This window comes from Sarcophilus harrisii, chromosome 1 (genome assembly GCF_902635505.1).
Source record: "Sarcophilus harrisii chromosome 1, mSarHar1.11, whole genome shotgun sequence".
In the NCBI taxonomy this organism is placed as follows: Eukaryota; Metazoa; Chordata; class Mammalia; order Dasyuromorphia; family Dasyuridae; genus Sarcophilus; species Sarcophilus harrisii.
Genome location: NC_045426.1, coordinates 41,217,194 through 41,242,636, shown reverse-complemented (window position 1 = coordinate 41,242,636; position 25,443 = coordinate 41,217,194). Strand labels below are relative to the sequence as shown.

The 25,443-nt window shown below is 32.4% G+C and overlaps 1 protein-coding gene across 2 annotated transcripts in view; it reads right to left on the bottom strand.

Annotated features, from left to right (window-relative positions):
* CNTN4 (contactin 4) overlaps positions 1-25,443 on the bottom strand; it is a 1,178,424-nt gene that overhangs the window by 957,809 nt on the left and 195,172 nt on the right. For both annotated transcript variants that reach the window (XM_031954124.1, XM_031954148.1), the window contains exon 2: positions 15,269-15,315. The gene's annotated coding sequence lies outside the window, so the exon portion shown is untranslated. The remainder of the gene's footprint in view (positions 1-15,268; positions 15,316-25,443) is intronic.

Genomic DNA, 25,443 nt, shown 5'->3' with positions numbered 1-25,443 from the left:
AAAGTAAGTGTCTGAGGCTACATTTGAACTTGGATCTTCTTGACTCCAAGATCAACATGCTATACAGTGGACTGCTTAGATGTTTATGAGAGTTTTAACTGCCAGGCTAATAAATTTTATTCCATTATATAAATAACTGGGAGTCAATGAAAAATAGTTTGCAAAAAGAAATGTCATGGTTAAGCCTATATATTACAAGAATTCTTCTGTCACCTCTGAAAAATGTATATGGCAAAATTCAATGGATAAAATGGATAATATCCATTCTCTTAACAATTTACAGCAAAAAGGTGAGGTGGCTAAGAATCCTACTTCTCTACCTTTGATTGGCTTTTGTTGTTTGAATATAAAAAATAACTGCAGTATACTTAGTAAGTATACATTAATTATTTGAACAGACTTCAGATTTCTTTTCCATAAAAAGAGAGAAGTGGTCTGGATGCCTTTTATGATCCTTCCCGTTAAATTTATGACATTAGTACTACAGCCATTATTGTAGTTGAAGCTGCTGGACTCAAGTAATAATCTTATGACAAGCAAAAGTATATATATATATATATGAACATGTACAATAAACACATCATCAAGAAGCCAAATATGAGATTTGGTATAATTTTTAGGAGGCCTTTGGATATTGATATTTTAGGAGAATAAGAAAGAAATGATAGGAAAGATAGAAGAATTGGCTCCATTCAGGTGATACTATAATGAGATTAGATGATAACAACTTTAAACCCCTTTCTATCTTGTGAATTCTTAAAGATTTGAGCAATATACTTATGTTTTTCATTGAGTTCATTAAAATTAATTTAAATATAGTAGCAGAGTAGCTAAGTTCTTAACAATGGTAAAAATGCTATTTTGCCAAGATAATTACTATTTATAGGCTGGAAGAAAAACTAAGTTCTCATCAAAAATATTTCATAAGGGAAGTAATTTTGAAAAAAAAAAAGTTTCTGAAAACTAACTTTAGTACAGTTTTACAAATCTAGCCATCAATTTAAAATCCATCCTTGTCAGACTTTCTAAATAATATGGGAATATGAAGGGGGAAAATAACTTTTAAAATTTCTAGGTTGAAATTTTTAGATTCTTCCAAACTAAGTTAAAAATTTAACAATACAAGAACTTGATGATGGAGTGGCCTTATGATATGGCAATTTTAGGCAGAAGATTATGGAACCTGTCTTTCAAAAAGCTGACACTTCAGTCTTCAATTCTTTATTTCTTTTTACTAAACAACCACTGCAATGCACTGCCTAAAAATGGCTTTCCTGCAAAAGCCAGAGAGAATTATGATATTGTTCAAAATTCATAATTGGACAGTCATTCCTTCAGCTGGCAAAGGACTCCGGCTTTCAAATCCTCAACACCAAGTTGGGTTTTGACATTAAAATTGGCCAGCGTGGCTCCATCCTGAAGTCCTTTCAGAACTAAGGAAAATGGTTTCCTGTACATTTGCAGCTGGGTTTAGCTGCTAAGAAGTGTTCATTTGAAAAGAAAAAAAAGTGATTTCTGTAGGTATGACTAGTAGGGGTTGATAATTTTTGGGTCCTCGTTAAAGCAAAGATAGCTCAAAATAGAGAGTGTCTAACTCTGGATTTCGGTTAGTATCATGTCTTAAAGATTGAAATAGTGTAAAAGAACAATATATATATTTTTAAATCTTCAAGTACTTAAAAGTTTTAATCAGGATAGGAAAATCATGAATAAAAAGGCCAGAGGACTCCCGACTCTTGTCGGGATCCAGTCTAAGATGAGAGTACACAGTAGCCCCTAAATGCCACCAGACTTTTCAGTAGAATTAGGTCTATTTTATAACCTATACATCATTGATCCCTCTAGGCTGTGAGGAACCCTCTGATAATACCATGAGATATGTAAAGGGAAAATAATATTTTTAAAAAAGAGCATTATATTTACCATTAGGAGTTGTTTTATTATGGTATAGTCATTTTCTGAGTGATGTCAGATTCTTCATGATTCTTTTTTGAGTTTTGTTGGCAAAGACACTGGAATGGTAGCATTTCCTCCTCTAGCTCATTTTACATTTGGAAAAACTAAGGTAAAAATGGTTAAATGACTTTCCCAGGGTCACTCAGCTACTAAGTGTCTGAGGTCAGAGTAGATCTCAGGAAGCTGTCAGTCTGACTCCAGACCTTGCACTCTATGTACTATGCTCTACTTAGCTGCTCCTGGTTCAAATCCTTGCTCTGCTATTTATTACCTATGGAATTATAGGAAAATAACTAAAGCTTTTTAATTCTGAGTTTGCTAATCTAGATCAATGGTTAAATTAATATAATACACACAGATATGTACATATAATATTATTATTAATGTTCAAATGATGTCAGAAATTCATTCTAGCTCCAAAAGTTTGATTCTCTAATCCTTCCCAACTATCAGTTTTGGACCTATGATCCTCTGTTCCATAAATTAGTACGATAGAATACAGTGGCTATTCTTTCAATGTTCTCCCAGCAATAACTGAATCTGGGAGGGGACGGATATGATCTTTGATGGGAAAAAGAATGAAGTGGGAAATTTTTGGAAGTCCATTCATTTTGAATTCATTCATTATTAGGAAAAAGATTATTATGTTTCATGAAATTCTGCTTATGGATAAGTTTTGTTCTCACATTTGCCTGACACCTCTTACTTTACTCTCATTTTGCCTTTGTCCAATCTTTGCTTTTACAGGATTTGCTTCACTTCATTCCCCTTTTCTTTCTCTATTAATGGTTCATTGTGTTATGGTGTATATTGTTCAGGCTCTTTCTGTCCTATATATTTAATAAAAAGAAGAATTTTCCTTCTAACATTTGTCTGTCTCTCTTCTTCCACAAGTTCTAACTTCCCTGGGGAAAGAAAAAGAAAAAGAATAAAAAGTTTTGTAATTCTGCAGATAGGCTATGACTGATGTAATATATGATTTCACAGGTCAGAAAGTGATTTTAATCTTTTTGATTGTACTAGTCCTTGCTTGTGCAGTGCCCTTTATAGCTGATACCACATGCTAGTTTTCAGTGACTCAACTTTTCATTTTTCACAAGTATTCTCTCTCCTTTGTAAAACAGTTCATCATCCCCTCTAAATAGGGCCCTTGACAGCAGCCAACTATATCTTTGTTATTTAAGACTCTCCTTCTCCTTTTTCATTTAATACAAACTAGTTTATCTCAGACAGTGGATGTGTTTGCTTTCAGCTGTCACCACTTTCACCCCCATTAGAACATTGGCTCAGCCCTCTGAGTGGTTGAAGGAAGCGTCCCACTCAATGTACTCTGCCAACTCCTAAGGATGACCTAATGGCCACATTACCACAAAAGCATCTCCAAAACCTCTACAGGCTTTCACAGGGAAGACTTGCACCAAGAAAATGTATGCAAACAGATTGCAAGATGCTCTTTTCTCTTGTTGAGAGAATCCATATTTGTTCTGGCACTTTAACAGGCTTCCCCCCTTTATGGCTTTGCCAACTGACTATTTTCAGCTTTAACCTAAGAGAGTGCTCAAGCTTATCATCCAAACATCCAGATATGATGAATTGCCATAGCACAAATGTATTTGTTAAGGAAGCAGCCCATATAAGCTTGTAGAGCTTTGATTGATCATGTTTACTCATCAGATACAAATGTTATTGGCCTCTAAAAAATACTTTGGGGGTTCTTTTGTGGGAGGTGTTTGTTTCTGAAAATAACTCTTTCTAATCACATTCTGCTTAGGTTCCTAGAGTTAACAAAATACAATAAAAGGGAAAGAATGATCTCCACTAGAGCTATTGTAAACAGAGGGGTGATTGCTAATACAACAAAAGAGATGAATGAAGGTACTACATCTGTAAGTAGGCCCTACCCTCTGCTAAGATCCTCTTTTTATTATTCACTTTAAGAATCATTTTATCTATCTTAGCAGTGAGCATATATGCACACACACACACACACACACACATATAACTTTGAATGTCACACTTTTCTTCACCAGCTGTGAAACAGACATTACTTGCTGTTTGTCACTGAAAAGCAATTCGCTCTGGGGTGACTTTTCAAAGTCCACGATAAGTCCTGTCATTCATGTGATGTGTACAGCAACTTCTAAGAGTTTACTCTATAGCTCAGGTTTAGTACCATTTTATCATAGAGGACACAGAACTTTAAAACTCCTTTTTTCATCAACAGAGATACTTAATGTGACAAGCCCGCCCCGTTCCCCAATCCAGAGGACCACATCAGGCAAAACAGAAAAAAAAAATAGACATTTCCACTGCAAAACTGATTTTAACACTATTCATCATCATCAATCTTATGAAGAAGCAGCTTTGGCAGCATTATTTGAGTTCCATATTTAACCAGATGACAGCTTAACCTTCTGAGAGAAGCACAGTAATCTTTCCTTCCAACATCAACCAAGTGGAGAAAAGTAGATTGGCTCTAATATAGAAATTGCTTTTCATCTGGTCTTGTAAATATGTGGTGGCATTTGATGATTTAATAGAAGTGTATTTTTCCCCTTTAAATACTCAGCAGTCTATCAGTATTGAAAACTATATAAGAATAGTATACAGTGATTATCCTTATACCAGCATGTGATTAGTAAAACAACTATGTATGAGAGCAAGATAAATAATCATTAATACACATTCCCTGGAATTATCCACAGGCCTAGGAAAGATACTACTTTTAATAGATTCTCCAAACTTAAAACTTAGACACTCTTATTTAAAGATTTGGATTTCAGTCCTAAACTCTTTAAAAGTCCTGTAACTTCCTTGGTATCAATGTCCTCATCTATATAATGAAAATAACAATATCTGTCCCAATTACCAAATGGATACCTGGCTACCAAAAAGAGAATATAATTAGAATATCTATGTTGTAGAAGGGGTGAGAGAATAGGTTACCTTTCTACATCTGTTTTCCTTGTTCTAACTTAATAAGTGTATTAATATGAGGACTTGAAATTGGTAAAATTTTATAATGTACCATATCACATTCCCACTGGAGACTTTTGTTAGTATGTCAAAACAGTAGAAATAACACTCAAAATAGAAACCATATCCTCACTGCCCTTTTCATATGGTCTAAAGAACATCTCCAAATGAGAGATGACTGGAGTCCAAAAGACCACAATTCAAATCAGACTTTTGATACTTACTAATTGTGAGAAAATGGGCAAGTTACTTAACAAGTTATCAGTATAAAGCTAAATCCTTATAGAGCATGATAAGCTTTCTGAGTTCAGTATTCAATAATTATCATACTTCTATCCCAAAATGACCTCCCCATTTGAGTAATTCCAAAGCCATTATTCAAAATCTATTCTCTGCCCCCCTCCATTACCTCCACTTTCTCAATTGTCTTTAATTTCCCCTATATACTGGGTGATTCCTTATTGCCTATAAAACATGACCATGTCTCTCTCAACATTAAAAAACAACAACAACAACAACAAACAAACAAACTCTCTCTTGCTTCATGTATCTCTGCCAGTTAACTTAGCCATTACCTTCCATTGTTACTTATTTTCATTGCTAAATTCCTTGGGAAAGGCTTTCTACAACTGTCACCTCTATAATCCTTCCTCTTATTTTCTTCTCAGATCTCTAAAGCCCAACTTCTAATTTCAAATATGATGACAGACTTTTAGGCGGGTTGAGTGAATCTATTAATAGAGTGAATCCCTATAGTATGTAGCACAACCATCACTGGAATTCACTTCTCAATTGATATTCATTATGATTTCTTTACACTGTACTGTCCTGCTCATGAATTAGGTGTGAAGAGCCATAGCATACATTGCTATGCATATAAAGTAGAACCAACATTTCCCTGCCATCACGGGACTTACATTTAATTGATCTATTAAAATCTTGCCACTGTCTTCATTGTGCTTTACATGGAACAAAAATCAGTGATAGTGCTTGTCATAGATAGCTCCTTCCATTTTGTTTAAAGTATTAAAACAAACAGTCAAAATGTTGAGTAATATTTCTTATGAAATCTTTAAATTAGTGGGAAGTTACATAATTCAAAAGACTAATCATATTTTATATTTGAAGTAACCCTCACAATTCACTAGATGCAGTGTTCCAACCTTCCAGATAAAGAAATTAGACCCAAACTTAGAGAGATGATGCAGAGAGAGAATTCATCGAAATCAGCTTAACAAAGTAATAACAAGATTATAGGTCAAGCAAAATAAGTAAACAAACAAATATCACAGAAAAGCAGGGATAAGACTGAACCTTTGTACTAACACGAGTTAGATGAAGTAGAAACTAAAAAGTGCAGTACTATTTAAAAGCTGATGGTAGAGAAAGAACACACTTCATATAAGAATAGACCTTTCTTAGGACCAAGCTGTTAACAAAAAATAATAATAATCCCCTCCAGAATGAATGTATGTGTATGTTGGGGTTGGTGTTTGAAAGAAAAGTGGCAAAAAGGACTACAGGATCACAATAGGGAATCATAAAGAAGTTTTAAAAAAATGAAAATATGTATTTAGACAGTTTGTGATTAATGATAGAGTATTTGGTTACAGGTAGCTGAAAGGTATATAATTTTTCATGACATAATAGCCAATGACGCTCAATTAATTAAATTAGAACAAAACTAGGATTTTCTTTTTTCTCTCATTTCTCTTGTGGTGCAGTTGTTTCCCCAGAGGGAATAACAAGTACATCTATTTCTATTGTTTTAATTTAAATGGTGATAGGGCTAGAACATGTACATTGAGTGAAGGGGAAAAACATAAAGGATTGCATTTCCATAACCACTTTCTTTGACATGCTTGGCTGGGTATACTCCTTAAAGGGGTTTGAAATTGATGAAAAGTCATAATGAACCATATCATAAAATGTTATCCACTGGGAAGCTTTACTATCACATCAAAACAACAGAAATGACCTTCAAAGACAACCCATATTCCTACTATTATCTTTTTCATCAAATCTTAAAAATAGTACTCAAAAGCATTGCACAGTGAATAAAGTGGGTAAAGTGGATAAAATCTGGAAGGAATGGTCTCACATAATACTTCTGGCACATATAAGACCCAGGACATTCTATTTCTCATAGGCAATCCAATCCAATCATCATTGCTTTGGAGATGTGGAAAATGAGTTGCAAGAAAGCTAAGTTACTTGTCCAGGTCATGATGTGTAGATGTAGAGGTTGTATTCTCTAATAAAATATAAATACCTTAAAAGAATATTTTTTTCTGTTTTTCTTCTTATATCTCTAGTATAGGGATCTAGTATAGTGTAGGTACTTGATAAAGTCTTTTGATAGTTTGATTTCTAATTTTCATAAAAGGAACACAGGACAAGAACATACACATTTCAATATTGAGACAGTGAAATGATTCATATTGCTCAAAAGAGTTTGTCCTCAAGAGTATCTCCCCTTAGTAATGGATGATGGACCTCTCATCCATGAATTTATATACTCCCTATTGTGTCTTTCTGTATAGAGGAAATACTGTAGAAAATAAGACCTGTTTCCAATATGATTCCATTAAGGTAATGAGGTAATAACTTTAATAAGCATACTACCTGTTGGGCAAGGTAATATATGCACAGTGACTGAGCAAATTATGGTACATAAAACTAATTAAAAATTATTATGCAATAAAGATGGATAAACATGAAAAAATTAAGGAAATATGGGAAGATTTTTATGAAATGTTGCAGAGAGAGAAATCAAAGTCAAAAGAATAACCATGTAGAGTCAACATGGATAGGCATCAAATATCTATTTAATTATATTGGTTACTGTTAGTTTTAGAAAGGCAAAGTTAAAAGACCCATCATTCTCTTAAAAATGGATCAATTCTTTAAACAATTGTTGATAATTTATACAAAGCATTAAGGGTTGCATGTAGTTTACATAGACTATCTGGTCAGACTTAACACAATGCTGTCAACAGCCTTGTAAGGTATGGTTATTAACACTGTTTAACAGATGAAAGGTGTTCATGATCACACAGCTAGTGAGAGTTAGAGAAGTAGAGGAATTTATGACTTCCAGTCTAGCACTCTTAAAAAAGGCTTTGGGGGGGAAAAAAAAGTAATTTTCACTAGGGACAGATTTGACAAATTGTTAAGAAGTTCATGTTGGGTCCAAAAAAAAAATCTATCATTTTTTTTAAAAGTAAAGTTCCTATGTGCATTTAATCAATTATTTCATCTCCATGAAATGCAGTCTGCATAGTGAGATCTGGAAGGCCAAGTTTCAACTGCTAATTATTAAATACATGCATATATACATGCATGCATACAATTACACACATACATACATATATACATGTGTGTATACATGTATCTATCAATCTATTAGATATATGACTCTTCTAAATATGTGACACCTTCCAGAAAGAAATATGAAGAATTATCCTGATAAAAGTCTGATATTCAAGCAATGCAAGGGATTGATCAGGACAACATCAAGAATTAACAAAGTTTATGACAAGCTTCCAAAAAAACCTGATAAATAACCATTTGAACAAAAGTTTTAAATTGTTGATTGTAAGAGAACTAAATGCAAATTAAAACAATTTTGAGGTTTACTTTACATCCAACAAATAGAAAAAAAAAATGACCAAAAATGGGAATAGACAATATGTGAAGAAAAGTCTCAGTGAGACATTGATGTTTGAGCTACAAGTTGGTTCAGAGACTCCAGATATTGGGTCAGCTGGATGACACAATGGATAGAACACCAGGCCTGGAGTCAAGAAAGCTCATCTTTATTCTTTAACTCTAGACTCAGACATTTTCTTGTTGTGTGACTCTGGACAAATCATTTAATTTTATTTCCCTCAGTTCCTCATTTGTAAAATGATATGGAGAAAGAAACAGCAAAGGACTCCAGGATCTTTGTCAAGAAAACCTCATAATAGATCAGATACAACTGGAAAAAAAAAATGACTGAACAAAATAAACAACTCCAGTTATCATTTTGGAATTATTTAGAAAATATGATTAAACTGTCCATATATTAGAGCCAAGGATCCACTACTGACCGGAAATTCTCCCAAAGAGACAAAAATAGAAGTCAAAAATAGAAGTTGTATCAAAGACATTATGAAAGAAAGTTAAAAATAGTTCAAAACATTCACAGCAGAAGTCTTTGCAATGGGTGCAAAATGAACACCCATTAATTGATTGTCTAAGAAACAGGCAAATGAGTTTAATACACTGTTACTCTGTAGTGAGAAACTGAGACTGAGAAGATTTCAAAGAAACATGCCAAGGTTTTTATAAACTGGTGTAAAGTTAAATAAGCAGAACAAAATGAAAATTAAACAATGAAAAAAATGTTTTTTTCAAAAATGAATATTAGTTTTGGTTAACACAAATTATGAAAAACATACTGAGAGCTGGGGCATTGGTAGGGGAAATGTTGTACATATTTTAATATAAGGAATAGCTAGATGATATGGTATTATATAGTCCCAGGCCTGGAGTTAGGACTACTGGAATTCAAATACAACCACAGATAACCTATAGCAATATGATCTTGGAAAAGTCATTTAACTTAGGTTTGTTTCATTTTTCTCATCTCTAAAATGAGGATAATAATACCATCAATATCTGAGGATATAATGAGATAAAAGTTGTAAAGCATTTAGCTGAGTGTCTATAGTAAGTATTATATAAATGTTAGTCACTGTTATTATTACTGTTATTAGTTACTTTGGATGTTTTGGTTACCTGGTATTCTTTGTCATAAGAGAGAGTTTAAGGTAGTATGTGGAAAAAATTTTCCCCCAGAAATGACCAAAAAAAAAAAAGAATCATAACATGTGATTTTTTAAATCAAGTATCAAAATTATTCTCTAGCAATGACTTTGTACCTTGACCATTATGACTTATTGAAAGGAAAAAGAATTCTAATTTCTGCAAGCTTGGCTGAGCATAACAGAAAGTTTCTGGCTCGGTAAGTACAACATTGCTTTTCTTTTAAGAATGTACAACATGTGGAGAGGCCACTGGGGAAAAGGTGATCTTGGTACACCATATAGAGACAGATATTGACCATAGCAGTTTTTAAGAAATGTACCTTTATGAGAATGTTCTTTTTTGTTTTGTTTTGTTTATGAGCAATGTATTATTTAAATAACATTGAGGCAACAACATTCTGGTTTTATTTTTCATTGATTTCTTTGGAAAAGATTAATGAAAAATTATTTTAACATTTGTTCAATCAATATTTATCAAGTGCTTACTATATACTAAGCGTTAGCTAAACACAGAAAATGAGATTAATTAAATCTAATTTTTTAAAACAGAAAAGTAAGATTAGATTGCTGCATTTAAATACAATTCTATTATGTCTTAGAGAATTTGGGTCAGTGATTGTTTAAAAAAATAGATGAATGAATAATCAGGTTTGAGCAATTAACATCTTAACAATTACATATAATCAACTTCTAAAAATGTGAAACTTCATACAACCATTATAATGAACTACTGATAAATAAGACAAGTTAAAGAAAGGAAAAATAGTCTTTTAATATAAAGCTTGTTTATAAGAATTATATGTACTATTTATTGTGTCTCTAATTAGGATTATACTGGTTTTGAAATTCAAAAAGTATGCCTAAATATGTATTTATATTTTGTAATGTACTTTACAAATAACACAAAAAGACTGTACATTATTCTAATTCTTTATTTAAAAATATTTCCCTTTAAGAAAACATTTACTTATTTAGATTTGTGTGGAAAAAAGAAGTAGGAAAAAATCACAGAAATTAAGAAAACTCATTACTTACTATACTGCCATTATGAAGATAGTATTGAAAAGAATACTTGCCATAAAAAGATAGTTTACTAATAGCATATAATCAAGCCTGTACTTCATTATTCATTAAAATGTACTGAAAATATTCAAAACTTATATAGAGATTGTAAAGAAAACAATGAAATTGATTTCCCACCATAATGCCTGTGATTTGTCTCATAAAATCTGAGGAAAAATTATTCTAAGGGAAAGAACACGAAATGTAATGGATATTTATTCATAGTTGATTTACATATGTTAAAATAATCTCTTTTCAAAATTCTAGTAATCTTAATCATGGTTGGTCATTGTCACATTTCCCCCCTTCTTTTTCTTTTAATGTAGCAAGTGTCTTGGTTAGCTTTGATGATCATAATTATACTCATAGAAATCATCCAGATTTAGGATTTATTTTTTTCTAAAACACCAATGTAGACTTTTATGTGCATGAAAATGATGACTATAAAAATGGAAGCCATAAGGGCATAAGTAAGTCACTGAAGAAGACCCATTACATAAATAAATCAGGTGAGAATTATAGATTTGTCTCCTTTAGCTAGTCATTTTTCAAGACAATAGGAAATTGACATGTCTCTGATGAAAATCTGACCACAGACTATAAACAGAAACTGAAAAACTTAAAGTTTTAGGGAAGAATAAATTCCATCAGGTCTTATTAGTTTAAAATAATTCATTTTACTTAATTCTTACTTAATTCTGAACAATGAGAAACTAAAATTAGAATTCCAGATAACAAAGTTTTATCTAAGCAGCTCAGGAGCAATAATTGAATTATTCGAATCTAGAAAAAAGAAATCATCAAAAAATAAATATTTAATGCTTTTCCATCTGTACTTTATATGAATATAGAAATCAGAAACAAAATAACATTGATAAAAGGTAGCTATATTTCTCTTTGATTTTCAATATGATTTCTCCACTCTGATTCTTTATGCCCCAGGTAGAGGTAAGAGAGGATGAGAAAGAAAGAAAACAGCCTCATGATCTATTTGAAGATAGGTAAATCCAATCTGCTCAAGAAATCTCTTCTACCTAAAGATGACTCCTTCTCTACATCCATTAGCACCTATGACAATATCTATAATATTGGTGATGATTTAGTTATTACTTATTGTGATATTCCCAAGATAATATTAGGGAAATGATCTGACCATCATCAACTTCATAGCTCTCAAAATTTCTTTTTTATGATATAATTGTAGAATTGAAATAGGCTTTATAATTCATCTTATGACCCTCTTAATATACAAATAAAACTGAGACCCAGGGAAGTTCTTTTTCTAGCGGCATGTGACAGGGATTTGCTCTCAGTCCAATACCACTTGAGAGGCAGTCAATTAGCTCATTGAATAGCATGATGAGGTCAGTAGCACAGGCTCAAGAAGGCCTGAGTGTAAATATGGCCTCAAAAGCTTACTAGTTATGTGACTCTAAGCAAATGATTTCATCTCTATTTGCCTGACTTTAACAGGAAAACTCTATATGGGGTCATGAAGAGTCAGTCATGACTGAACAACAACTGGACCATTTGATTATTTTTATCCATGGCTTGGATCAAGGTAAAATGAATGCTTTTCACATATTCAGTGGATGCTAATCAGAGAGAACTGGGTAACATATACAATAACCAGCTCAAGATCAAATGTATCTCAACAGACAAAACTCTAGATCCAAATATAATAAGATCAACTTAAAAAGTCCTTAAGGAAGAGTTCTTTCCCTGGAGTCAATACAATTTAATTGCATAAACATAAAATGGGGAATGGATAGCTAGAATTAATTTCATATATAAAAGATCTGAGTTTCCACAAAGTACATAGACGAATCCATATGGGTCCACAATGTGATGTAGCATCTCCAAATGATAAGATTATCTTAGGTATTGAGTTTAAGGGTAGATGACATATCTTTGAGTGAAAATGGATGTAAGGGAGAATTTCTGAGGAAGACAGCCAATAAATATGGCAGGGAGTGAAATTTAGGTGGTATTAGAATTAACAGAAGGAGCTGGGAACATCAGTGCTAGAGAAGAGAATTAAAGGAATAAAATAGCTTTTTATGAAGTTGTCTGTTGGGTTCCCATGGTATATATAGATACTATTCATTCCTCTTGGCCATAGAGAGCAAAACATGGAGAAATGAATAGCAAATATAGAGAGGAATATTTTACTTTGTCTAAGAATAATCTTATCTACAATTACAGAAGTTCAAAAGTGTTTGGAAAGATCCCTCATCCTCTTCTCTCTCATTCAAGGCCCTTCTCTGAAGAGGAAATTAAGTGACTATTGGATGGACATTTTGAAGAGGAGATTCTTCCTAAGGGGTAGGTGATATGAGATAATCTTTGTAGTCTCATTTAATTTGAAAATTCTGGGTCTTCACATAACTAACAATCAATGGTAGAATCCAGCTTCCCAATACATGTTCATTGTTCTATCCATATATTTTTGTTAATGATTAATGATAAATTAATGATTTTTTCTTATTTTTTTTCAATTTTATTTTGAAAGAGACTGACAGAAAAACAGACAGAGACAACAGATGAGAGATAGAGATAGTGAGACAGAAGACCAAGTGATCTTCCACAACTAGGCTTTCAACTACCACAAAATCAATACCCCTCTATACAGGGACATATGAGTGACAGAGAAAGAGGTAAACAGAAGTAGATATAGCTGAAAGAGGAGAAAAAGAGAGATAGTGACAGAGATAGTGAGAGATTCCAGAAGCCCTTAGAAACATACATATATACACAAATACATATATATGTTTATATATATATATATATGTATATGTGTGTGTATATATACATATACACACACATACATACAACTTATGTTATATTATGTCTGGTAGGTACATAATTATATTTTACTCAGTTCATAGTATAATATATAGCTAAATATTATTTTATATTGTTATATATTGCAAAATTTTATTTACAGCTTACTATATAAATCTCTCACCTTATGATAATCTCCCTTAATTTGAAGTATACTTCTCTTAAATTACTTTTTGTAATTCCATATGATTATCCACAAGTAATTATGACGGAGGCAAATCTCTTCACTATTACTGGATCATTTTTTAAATTTATTTTTTATTGAAGTTTTTTTTTTTTCAAAACATATACAAGGATTGTTTTTCAACATTGTAGTGGATCATTTTCCTAGGCATTCTTGAGCAACAAAATAAAAAGTACTCAAATTGGGTGAATTCATCAAATACATAAAAATGAAGAAAAGCTCATTTTACTTTGAAAAATGGAAAATGGTTCAGATTGATCCATAGAAATTTGAATAATTAGGAAATATTTATGATTCAGTAATTTTTCTGATAAAATATATAATTGATAACTAGGTTTACTCATTAATATGACATAAAGGGATTAACAAGGGATGTTAGGGAATAAAATGCATGTTGAGCAAAGATTTGCTTGCATAAATAGGAAAATAAACAAAGTTGAAATTTTAACAAAAAAACAAAGAAATAAAATCAAATAACTATTTTAAAAGGAAAAGTCTTAAAATTTCTACCTCTTCTATTGAGAGAAGAAATACACACACACACACACACACACACACATATATATAATTTATTTTTTTTTCCATTTTATACACACAAACACACACAGTACTTTGGAAAAAACACAGTGGCATTGAAATCAAGGATGTGAATTCAAATCATGATTTTGTCACTTGTTATAGGCAAATCACTTAACTTTTACCAGTTTCAGGATATTTATTTAAAAAATGAAGAAGCTGGATTAGATAACCTCTGAGGTTCAATTTAATAATAGTGTGACATATGTGGGAAAATGAATCCTATTTACTTTAGTGTTATATAAAACATCATGATGATAATAACTTGGGGTATAATAAAATATATCAAGAGAAAAAGATTTCTTTTTCATAAAGAAAATTATGTTTTCAAAATGTGTTTTATGATTCATACAAAATCACAGTTCTCTAAGATGGAGTTGAGAGGCAGCCTGACATAATATCTTAAAGGGCTGTAGAATCTTGACATCTGGATTTCTATCTTGCCTCCACCCCATATGAAGTAGTAGCCAAATCACTTTCCCTTTCATTGCCCTGATCAGCTCTTCAAGAACATAAATTACAGATAAATTCACTTTTTTTTTTCTGTGTTGGGAATTGGCACACTGGGAATAAATCATATCCATTAAATACTATAGGTCCACATTCTCATTATTTTCCTCAAAAACAAAAATAACATTAGTGTTTAAATAAAAATGATAATTTAATTGATAAAGTGCTTAATCATAAACATGTTTTAATATATTGCTTTACTAAAACTCCTATAATGTTGAATTCTCAACAGTTATAAGATGTATGTCAAGAGATACCCACAAAAAATATATCCATATTTAAATCATATCACGTAAATAGTTTCCATTAGTTCAAATTTTATTCAAAATACCATCTTAAAAATTACCTTCTGTGGAGTAAGGTATTTGTCTTGAATGTTCAGCTGCACATTACCTGTAAATAAAGAAAATGAGATTTTTCAGTATTGTTCACTGAGATTAAAATTTTATTAAAAATGGGAGTCCTAAGTTATATATAAACCATAAGAGGAAATATAAATTTGTCCATAGTCTAAACAAAATTTGTGTAATAGGGGATTGTTTCAGTCTGTTTAAAACTTGGAAATTCACACACAAATATTTGCCAGGCCATAATACTAAAAGCAAAAATACTTAATTATAATAGCATTTTAAATCACCTGCAGAAAGAGTTAATACCTACAATGACATATCCACTGGCTAAGGGGATAAAAGAACAGGACACAGAAAAAAAGGATTCAGAGCCAATGTTATCACACAAGTTCAGTCACAGAACTAGGAAACATATAATTATGTTTCAGTCCCTGAAGGATGTGTGGGGGAGAGTAGTAAATGGTTTACTAATACTGAAATTTTAAGTCACAGCAAAAAAAAAAAAAAAAAAAAAAAAAAAAAGGAGGTGAGAACAGAAGTGAAACTGTAAGAAATTTCCCTCTGACTAAAAACAAACAAACAAACAAAAAAAAACCCCATTAAGGTAACCTCTTTTATTCTCCTCAGAATGTTGTCAATAGTCTTGGGATATTTATCACCTGCATAAAATAGCTTGGTGACCAGTCAAGTGTCACGTTTTATTTGTTTTTAAGAGGAAAGCATTGTTACACAGGCATATATTTGACTCCTTTTGTATTTCTGATGCCTTGAGATTTGTCCAGAAAAGGGATGTGTGAGCATGGTAGGAGAGGATACTGAGGGGAGCTGGGTATCAGCATGGAAAAATTAAAAAGAGAACAATATAGAATTGGCTAAACAAATTACCTAAGATTTAGAGAGAGATTTGGAAATGGAAGACCAAGTGATCTTCCACAACTAGGCTTTCAACTACCACAAAATCATAAGAAATCATCAACTCTTTGTATCTTTTGGGTCAAATTATAAACATTAATTTTCCCACATGCTTATCTATTTTCATGCCTCACACAGATTAAGACACTAAATATTTATTGAGTTGAATGGAATATATTTCAAAAGATCTAGGTGTAAATGAGTTACTTTATAAAAGCAAAATTCTAGGATGAACAACAGACATTAAAACTGCAATATCTGCAAATAAGAAAATGAACTATTTGAATTTTATGTGCAAAAACTAAAGTCCTGCCTTGTGTGAAATTAAAAAAGTAAATTTTATAAGGATATTAGTAGAAAGCATAATACAGAATGACTCTAGTTATCATTCATTCCTTATCACAGACTAAGGAAACTCAATACCTAACAACCTCCTTTCCATTATTTCTTTGGGAGCACTGGCATAGTTTTAGGTGTGAGATATTAAAGAGATCTAGATATTAAATTCAAAAAAAACTAGAATGTAAATGGAAAATATAAAGTTGGAAGTTAATAAAAAAAATTAATGGCATGTATAAAAATGTAAGGATCACCAAAAGCAGATTTTTCTATTACTCTCTCTAAATACTGTGTTTTTACTATAAATATGTTTTATAATATATTTATACATTATAAACAATTTGAATAATATGGATAATATAATCTATATACACACAAAAATAAATATAAGGATCATGAATTCAAATTTATATTTTACCAGGGTCAGCAAACTATATAGCTCAAATCTAAATGCAGCCTACTTTCTTTTTTCTTACAGTGATTTAATTTATTTTTTTAAAATTTTCAAATAAAATAAAGCTTTTATTTAAAAATTATTTTAAAAAAAGAATTTCTTTTAGCTGTATCATGAAAAAAATCATGCAGTGGGTCAAGTACCTGCTCGAGTTTTTTGACCCAGTAATCACCATAGTTGATGGGGGAGAGGTATACTATTAAGTTAATACTTAATTATTAAGTTAATACTTAATACTTAATATTAATACTTAATTATATAATAATACTTAATATTAATACTTAATATTAAGTTAATAAGTCCCTGAATTAAAATGCATACGAAAAATTGATTTTAATTGGTCTGAACAAAATCTTGATTATAACTCAAGAAAATAAATAGGGAAATATACCTATTGTAGACTGTATAAATAATGCCTTGCATGTATGTATACACACACACACACACACACACACACATATATATATATATATATATTCTCATACACATACATACATACATACAAGGGGTGCACACACAGATGCATACTTAATAGGAGGGAAGGAAGGAAGGAAGGGATGAAGAAGAAAGGAAGAGAAAGAGAGGGAGGGAAGGGAGAGAAGGAAGAAAGAAAGCAGTGAAAATGGAAAGAGTAAGAGAAATTCTTTTTGAATATAGGTAAAAGTGATCATTTTAAAAGTAATGATTGAAATTTTTTGAATCAAAGAGGAAAGAGGGAATACATGTAAATTAGCTGTGCACAACCCAGTGGCCTTTTTATTGTAGTAAGTTTATTTTATTTTTAATATTTTAATAATAATTAATAAAATAATAATTTTAATAATTAATAATTAATTAATTTAATCATGGGAGGGAAAAATCAGAGCAAAAGGGGAAAAAACATAGGAGAGATAAAAAAGCAGAAAGGAGAATTGGAAATGCTTCTGTTGATTTACATTCAATAGATCTTTTTCTGGATAGAGATGTTATTTTCTGTCCAAAGTCTATTGGGATTGTTTTGGGTCACTGAACTACTGAGAAGAAACAAGTTTTTCTTGTTTGGGTCACTGAACTACTGAGAAGAAACAAGTTGATCATTGCACATTCTTCTTGTTATTATATACAATGTATTCCTGTTGCTTGTTTTGTTGAGCATTGGTTTATATAAATTTTCCCATGCTTTTCTATAATCCTCATGTTCACCATTTTTTAATAAACAATAATATCCTATTATCTCATGTGTCACAATTTGTTCAGCCATTCCCCAATTGATGAGCATCCACTCCGTTTCCCATTCTTTGCTACCATAAAAACAGCTTCTACAAACATTTTTTGCACTTTTGAGTCCTTTCTCCTCCTTTAGGATTTCCTTGGAATACAAACCCACTAATGGCACTGCTGGGTCAAAGGATATGCACAGTTTTATAGTCCTTTGGATGTAGTTCCATATTGCTCTCCAGAATGGTTGGACATTTTCACAACTCCATTAACAATGAATTTGTGTCTCTGTTTTCTCCCATCCCTTCCAATATTAATCATTATCTTTTCTTGTCATCTTTAGCCAATCTGAGAGATATGATGTGGTACTTCAGAATTATTTTAAATTACATTTCTCTTAATCAGTACTGATTTAGAGCATTTTTTCATATGACTATAGATGGCTTTAATTTCACCTTTTGAAAATTGTCTGTTCATATACTTTGATCATTCATCAATTGGGAAATGACTTGTAGTCTTAAAAAAAATTGACACAATTCTTTATATATCTTAGAAATGAAACCTTTATAAAAAATACTGGCTGTAAAGATTTTTTCCCACCTTTGTACTTCCTTTTTAATCTTGTTTATGTTTGTTTGGTTTGTGCAAACCTTTTTTAATTTAATGTAATCAAAGTTGTCCATTTAGCCTTTTTATTATTTTCTCTAGTTCTTCTTTGGTCACAAATTCCTTCTTTCTCTAAAGATCTGAAAGGTAAATTATTCCTTGTTCTGCTAATTTTTATGGTATCATACTATATTCCCAAGTCATGGGTCCATTTTTTTAAATTTTTATTTAATAGCCTTTTATTTACAGGTTATATGTATGAGTAACTTTACAGCATTAACAATTGCCAAACCTCTTATTCCAATTTTTCACCTCTTACCCCCCACCCTCTCCCCCAGATGGCAGGATGACCAGTAGATGTTAAATATATTAAAATATAAATTAGATACACAATAAGTATACATGACCAAACTGTTATTTTGCTGTACAAAAAGAATCAGACTCTGAAATATTGTACAATTAGCTTGTGAAGGAAATCAAAAATGCAGGTGGGCATAAATATAGGGATTGGGAATTCAATGTAATGGTTTTTAGTCATCACCCAGAGTTCTTTCTCTGGGCGTAGCTGGTTCAGTTCATTACTGCTCCATTGGAGATGATTTGGTTGATCTCATTGCTGAGGATGGCCAGGTCCATCAGAACTGGTCATCATATAGTATTGTTGTTGAAGTATATAATGATCTCCTGGTCCTACTCATTTCACTCAGCATCAGTTCGTGTAAGTCCTCCTCCAGGCCTTTCTGAAATCATCCTGTTGGTCATTTCTTACAGAACAATAATATTCCATAATATTCATATACCACAATTTATTCAGCCATTCTCCAACTGATGGGCATCCACTCAGTTTCATGGGTCCATTTTGATCTTATTTGGTATGAGGTGTGAGATGTAGGTCTATGCCAAGTTTCTAACATATTATTTTCCAGCTTTCCCAGTAATTTTTGTCAAATATGAGTTCTTATTTCAGAAACTGGAATTTGGGGATTTGTCAAATACTTGATTTCTATAGTCTTTGATTATTGAGTAGTGTGTATCTAATCTATTTCACTGATCTACCACTATTTCTTATCCAGTACCAAATGGTTTTAACTACTGCTTCTTTATAATATAGTTTTAGATTTGGTACTCCTAAACTACCATCATGTGTGTGTGTGCGTGCGTGTGTGTGTGTGTGTGTATTTTTTCATTAAGGGAATATGTATAATTGACAGAGAGGGAATAAAGAGAAGTAGAATTAAATAAGGAGAAAAAAGTAGGAAAGAAAAAATGAAAAAATCAAAATTCCAAAGGTAAAAGGATAATAAATAGGGGAGGCAATTAGGGTTAAGAGATCAAACCCTGTGAGAATAAAACTGTGTAAAAAGATAAAGCTAAAGTAACTGATGAGAGAAAGTAGCATATTTATAGGAAGAATACAAAGTCATAACTTGAAAAAACAAGACAAATGGAGAAAAACATAAACTTAAATCTCATAACTTTAAATGTGAATGGATTGTTCCTCAAGACTTCCTGAAAGCAAGATGACAGAATAAGTAGTAAATAGCCATAGTTCACTCATATTCACCACCAAAATTTTATAAAACAGTGACTCTAAACAAATCTTTGAAAAACTAGACCAGCAAAAAGAATGGTGCAACAGCCCTTGAGCATGAGAAACTTTGAAGATCAACAGGAAAAGTCTGGATCACTTGAATAAAAAGGAGGTGCTGTCCTTGATAACAAGCATTCTATTAAGCTCCACCTCAGTAAACCAGCTGAAAAGTTTGAGCCCCAATATGGTGGAGAAAACAACATCAGTCCCAAGATTCTCCAAGTGTCTCAATATAGCCAAGGGAACTCACAGATTCTAGCTCTGAAAACCACCATTTGCTTCACCAAGTCGAGAGCAAACAGACAACCTCCAATAACCATCTTCACTTGCTTCAGTATATCCCAGGGAAGCCCAGTCTCTTCACATGTTAGACAAAAGCATTAGGATCTTGAATTACCACTAGGTAAACTGATAGATTCCTATAGCCTCCAGTAGTGCTGGCCATTCTCACCTCTTCAGCTTAGCACCAGACACGAGAGCCCTCAGATACTAGCATGTGACCCAGGGTGAACCATTTAACAGCTCTGTCCCTCAGTTTCCTCATTTCTAAAATGAGGCAATTGGATTAAATAACTTTAAAGATCCAACTTTTAACTTGTCATTTTATGAATAAACATTTGAAAACAAGTACTCCATAATGAAACATATGTGGGCACACATACAGAACTAAACAAAAATAATTTTCTTTGATGTTTAAAAAACAGACTATGGATTTCCTGTGATAATTTATCCCTTTGTGCATTATAAAGCCTTCAGTGAAATCTGAGACAATGATTGTTATCAAGCATACAGATGAACCATGGGAAAGGAGAGCTCATCTTTTTTCCAAATATGCTTATTTTTAAAAACAAATTAATAAAAGTTTGAGGAATCACTGCAGAAAAGGATTTAAATAGATTGTCATTGCTTCACATTAAAAAAGAGAAAGAAATATATGAACTACTTTTCATGTAACTTTCATATATATATATATATATAGGGGTTTAAGAATGAAAATAGAATGTGACTACTTCCCTAGAAAGTAAAATGAGAGAGAGAAATGGAAAGACACACACACAGAAAGAGACAGAGAGAAGGAAAGAAAAAGAGCAAGAGACAGAGAGAGACACAGATGAACAGAGACAGAGACAGAAAGATAGAAACAGAGACAGAGACAAAAAGAGAGACACAAAGAAACGCATAGAGAGATAGAGACAGAGACCGACAAAGAGAGAAGGAAAGGGGTAAGGGGAAAAGATAAAGATGAAAACAGTGTTTGTATATGTGTGTGTGTGTATGTGTGTGTGTGTGTGTGCATGTGTGTGTGTGTGTGCATGTGTGTGTGTGTGTGTGCGTGTGTGTGTTTGACCAAACAGGCAGATAACTATATACTCTTTATTAACATCTTATGAAAATGTTATTTTTTTTATTGTAAAAAGAAGGCTATAGAAGGAAAATCCACAAAAATTTTAAAATAAAATATTTTTCCTTCCTATTGATAAACACACACACACACACACAAATCAACAGGTTTTCCTAACATATTTGAGGATTCTCTTCCAAAAATCAAAAATAACAAGTGAGAGATGACTTTGCATGATAGCAGAGATGATAAGGGCAATCTATTAAGTTGTTGAACAGTGCAAGGAGTGTTATAGAACCTGAGAACTAGCAAATAAAATCTAGTTTGGTTATTCAAGGATTTATAGTCTAGCATCTATCTGCTTGTTACTCTACCCTTTTGTCCTCTCATTATTCATTAGATCCTAGTTTAGCACGTAATATTTTCAGTCAAAGTCATTAAAATCTAAGTCATCTTTTTTGTGGAAACAAAAAAATTGATTACAAAGTAGATGCCCCTTTATCAATCAGGGAATGGCTAAACAAACTCTAGACCAATATTGTGATTTAATATTATTATTTTAAGTTGATGAACATGAAAAATTCTGAAAAACTTGAGAGAATATTTGAAATAATGCAAAATGGAATAAGAATAAGGAAAATAAAATATACAATAACTACAATGATATAAATCTCCATTTTGTTCTCTAACAAAACAAATAAACAAAACATACCAAAACTAACTTTTATGAAAAGGTAATGTTTTAGCTTGGCTCTGGAGATGAATTAAGAAAAATGTTCATCTGTTATATTTTTTTCAGTTGGGGAAAGAGGGATATGAAGTGTTGCATATTCCATAAGACATTGCTGATATATTGATTGGTTATCCGAATTTTTCCTTCTTTTTATTTTTATAACAATGCATGGTTTCCTAAATAGGAACAACTAAAAAGATATATTCAGAAATGGAAGTGATGGAAAACAAAGTATATCAATAAAAACTAAGTTTAAAAATAAAATCAACTCTGCTTTGTTGCCAATTTGAGTGCAAATGCATTTACCAAGGTGGAATGTTGTAACAAGCAGATCTACATTTGTGTGTGTGTGCGTGTGTACTCTATATTTTCCAAGTTATCTTTCCATTCCTGTCTCCAGCATTCTCATAGAGAATGATGAATTGGTTCATCTTACATACGGTACTCTATCTTCCAATGAAATATTTGGCTCTTTTTGCAAAGGCAATAATGTGCACAAATATACTTGGTACCTTCTGGCAAACAACCATTCTAGCCCAAGTGGATTATTGTTCCCTGGTACTCATCCTGCCTTCTTCTGAATCTTGGAATTTTTGCAGCCTATCCCAGCTGTTTGGAACATTCCCATGCCTACATCCTCATCTACACACACACACACACACACACACACACACACACACACACACTGTTATAATCTTTCCCTTTTTTTCCAGGAAGCATACAATTCATCAAGAAGTATTTTTAATTGTGTATTATGTGAAGATCACTTTGTTAGGCACTTGGGAAGTACAAAATTTAAACAGGAAATGGTCTGCACTCTCAAGCAGTTTATAGCAAAGGAAGAGAGAGGGTGAGAACCAATTCAGTTAGCTATAATACATAATCGTATCTTTTAATTATAAAACAAATCTGAGGTCTGAGGGAGGTCATCCCTCAGGGATCAGGGGAGGCTTGCTGGAGAAGATTTTGTTTGGGGTGGACTTTGAAAAGCAATTAAGAGAGAGAACCTCTCAGATCCCCCATGCAAATATCTAAGCCTTTAAAATGTAGGTCCTATTGAATTGCTAGAAAGAGATTCGATATCATCTATATATTAATGAACTCACAGTTACAGACCAAAATTTAAAATTAATAAAGACCTTGACAAGAAAATACAAAGAAGGGGGGAACTATTTCGTACATAAAGAACAAAGTGAGGCAGGTGAAAACAGTGAGTTTTTAGGAGGCAATAGAATTTTGCCCAACCTCATTTGGGTTTGAGACTAAGAGCAGAAAATGTGAATATGAAATAATCATAAGGTAAAAGTAGGAGGATTGTAGTAGGTTGTTGAGGGCCTTGTAAATTGAGCAAAGAAGTTTAGGTTTTACTTAGGAAGAAAAAGATAGCCCAAGGGGCACTTTCTTTAATGTCTTAATGAATTCTTCCCTATCCCATCCCACAAAACAAAAAATGAATCCTTTTTTCATAACCAATTTCTCATCTCTCTTTGTTTTACTTCTCCAATAAAAACATTTCATTCTAAGACACATCTTAGCAATACAGTCACCCCCTCATCATGAACACAAATATATTAAATTGTATCCTTCATGTGGTCACAGGCTGCATCATGTTTAAATTTCATAGCCCTAGAGCCAATCACAATGTGCAATGACAACAAAAACATTAACAGCAAGAGCTTAATAAATATTTATGGATGTGGAATCAAGATGGTGAAGGAGCAGGAAGAAATTCAGTGAGCTCCCTACCACTCCTTACCCCAAATTAAAAACAAAACAAAACAAAACTTCCTTTCCCTCTCCTTCCTTTTCTTCTTTTTTTCCTCCCCACTTCCTTCCATTTCCTTCCTTCCTTCTTTTGTGCCTTCCTTCCTTCCTTTCCTTCCTTCCTTCCTTTCTTCACTCCTTCTTCCCTCCTTCCATCTTCCTTCCTTTCCTTTCTTTTTCCCTCCTCCACCTCCCTCCTTCCCTCCCTTCTTTCCCTCTTTTTCTCTCTCTTTCTTTATCTTTCTCTTTCCTTCCTTCTCTTCTCTCCTTTCTTCCCCTCACTTTTTCCTTTCTTTACTTCCTTCCTCTTTCTTTTATTTCCTCCTTTTTTCCTCCCTCCCTCTTCTATGATCTCCTTTGTTCTTCCCTTCTTCTTACCCTCCTTTCTTCCTCCTTAAGGAAGTCACTTCACTGAGCTCATTTTCTTCATCTAAAAAATGAAGAGGTTGAGATCAATAAGCTCTAAGGTCCCTTTCACTTTGAAAGCTATTATCCTAAATCTACTAAGCTGAAGCATGGTTGTAATCTTTATCGGTGATGGTACCATCCACACCAAGGAAATCATGGATCTTTCAGGTAGTAAAGTAGTCCAAAGCAAAGTAAAAATAGAACAAATGCCTTCTTCAAATAAGTCTTTTTGCCTCAGGGAGTAAACTTGGCTGTTGGAGAGGAATCATTACTCTTCCATCAGTATAGTCTAGTGACAAGCTTGCTGAACTGGGAATTATCAGAGCTGGGTTCCCTTTTTTGCACTGGCTCTTAAGAGTCCTGGGATTGCTGACAAGTCATTTAGTCTCTTTCAACCTCAGTTCCTTAGCTGATAAAATGTGGAAAATAACACTAACATTTCCTTCCTCCCAGGGTTACTTTGAGGAACAAACGAGAAATAAAATCTATGCAAAGGGCTCTATAATCACAAAGTACTACAGAAATGTGAAATGATGATACTGTTGATTCTCATCTACTGAGGTGTTAGTTTGGGGTAATAATAATAGCTAGTGTTTATATTATGCTTCATGATTTACAAAAAGCCTTACATATATAAATTCCTTTTATCCTCCTAATAATCTCGTATGATAAATGCTATTATTACAACCATTTTATAGATGAGATAACTGAAGTAAACAGGAATGTAAAAGTCATACAAGTGTTAGAACGTGAAGAACAATTCACATTTAGGTTTTCCTGATTCCAAGTTGTTCGCTAAAGGGACTGCAGCATCAGACCATTTCT